Here is a 2380-nt window from a genome sequence, read left to right as displayed (position 1 = left end):
GCTTAAAAGTTAATATTGCTGAGGTCAGGAAACCTTGGGTTATAACAGAAAATTTCCCTTATTTCTAAGTATTGAGATTTTGTTAATCAATTATCATAGATAGCATCTTTACCTACATTGTGCAAGTCAGTGGTAGAGGCAGTGTCTGTGGGTACCCAGCTTGTGTAATATTGGAGTCCTACTTAGGAATGTGATTATGAAACTGAAAACATAAAGCTGCAGTGATCCTTGCAAGTGAGTAGCTTTGAAGCTTCAGTAGCTTCCCAGTAAATGGTTTGTTTCAATTACTTTTGTAGGACAGATTACTAGAGGTAAAAAATTGCTGAGTCTGTGAGCATGATCTTGTCACAGACTGACCCCTGCAAAATCCATCTGTTGAATTCTAAACTCCAACATTATGATAGTTGAAGGTGAGGCCTTTGGGGTTTGACTAGGTCATAAAAGTCATTCAGTCTGTGGATCATTCACTAATCTTACTAATTGGATTAATGCCCTTGTGAAAGAGGCTCCTCTTACCCCTTCTACCATGTGAGGGCCCATATGAAGGAGAGGGGTGTCTATGAACCCAGAAGTGGGCCTTTAGCAGACACCAGAGCCTGGCTGTGCTGGCTCCCTGACCTTGGACGTTTGGCCTCTAGATCAGTTATAAACAAATTGCTCTTGTTTATAAGCAACCAGTCTATGGTATTTTTGTTACAGCAGCCCAGCAGATGAATTTTAACTTAAATCATTATTGTAAATTTTGAGTCAGTCGTCCTGAGTGAAGATGGCAAAAGTTGATGAAAACAGTAACAAATTAAATAGTCATATTTAAATAAGGCTAAAGTGAAGACCTACTTCTGCATGGATAAAAGTAAAAAACTTATTACATGGGAAACAGGTTGAGATTTGCAACAGCGTGGATGAAACTGAAGGGCATTCTGCTAAGTGAAAGAAGCCAGAGAGAGAAAGACAAATACTGCATATTGTCACTTATATGGGGACTCTACAAACAAAACAAAGGTGAACTCATAGAAAGAGTAAAAGTGACTGCCCGGGGCTGGGGTTGGTGGAAATAGTGGAGAAAGGCTAGTAACCAGCTACAAACTTTCAGTTATAGGTGATAACACTGTGTTGTATCTGCAATTTGCTGAGAGTAGAACTTAAATGTTCTTACACAAAAATAAATAAAAGTAAATATGTGCTGTGAAAAAATGGAGTTGAGGACAGAGGAGATTCTGAGAGTATCAATCCCTGTGAAATGGCGAAAATCCTGAGAGAACTTTGGACTTTCAAAAGCTATGAAATTGGAGATTGGTGGGTTCAAACTAGAAGGTCCAAGAGAGTGGAGGGATGGGCCCTACTAGGCTGGTAAGGAGGGGCTGTGGTCCAGCCTACTCCCTCTGCCCCCTTCCCCACACTCAGGAGCCCTTTGTGACCAGACCACAGCTCTGTGATGCAGGCCTCAGCCTCTATGCCATAAGCCACACCCAATGCTCAGTTACCTGAGGGCAGCCATGAGCTTCAGATGATGGAGAGCCATCTCGATTCTCTGAAATGCACCATTGCTGTCTGGCTGCACTCCACTCCTTCCTGGGTGATTGAGACCCTTCTGGGCATCGTGTGTGGAGCACTGCTCTTCTTTGTGCTAGTCCACTTCTTGGAGAGTGCACCACCCTCACCACCACTGAGGAAACAGAACCACCGGGATGGTAAGGAACTCTTGGCCCAGACCCAACAAAGGTTATCATTGTTATTTTTATTTTTAAATTTATTTATTATTTATCTTTATTCTTGAAAGTATTGCAGATATCCCCCTTTTTTTCCCCCATTGATCCCCTGCACCCAACATCCACTCCCCTCAGGCCTTTACTACACTATTGTCTGTGTCTATGGGTTATGCCTATATGCATATAAGCTCTTTGATTAATCTCTCTCCACCCACTCCCCCACTGAATCTATTTTGTTCCTCAGTCTATTTTGTTCATTAGATTCCATATATGAGTAAGATCATGAAAAACTGAATCTCAAAGAATTGGAAAACCTGAACAGGCTAATAACAACTGATGAAATCAAAGCATTAATAAAAAAAAACTCCCAGCAAACAAAAACCCTGGTCCAGGCAGATTCACAGGGGAGCTTCCTAATTCTTTAAATTGTAGGGTTAGATAGTTTACTAAAAAGTTTTCTTGCGTTTTGAGGTAGGCCTGCAGCGCTGTGAACTTCCCCCTCTTAGGACTGCTTTTGCTGTGTCCGTAGATTTTGGGTTGTTGTGTGTTCATTTTCATTTGTTTCCAGGAAGTTTTTGATTTCTTTCTTGATCTTATTGGTAACACAATCATTGTTTAATAACATGTTATTTAGCCTCCATGTGTTTCAGTGTTTTTGAGTGTTTGCACTG

The sequence above is a fragment of the Miniopterus schreibersii genome (assembly GCF_964146895.1).
Source record: "Miniopterus schreibersii genome assembly, chromosome: 11".
In the NCBI taxonomy this organism is placed as follows: domain Eukaryota; kingdom Metazoa; phylum Chordata; class Mammalia; order Chiroptera; family Miniopteridae; genus Miniopterus; species Miniopterus schreibersii.
Note: the sequence above shows the minus strand (reverse complement) of the source record.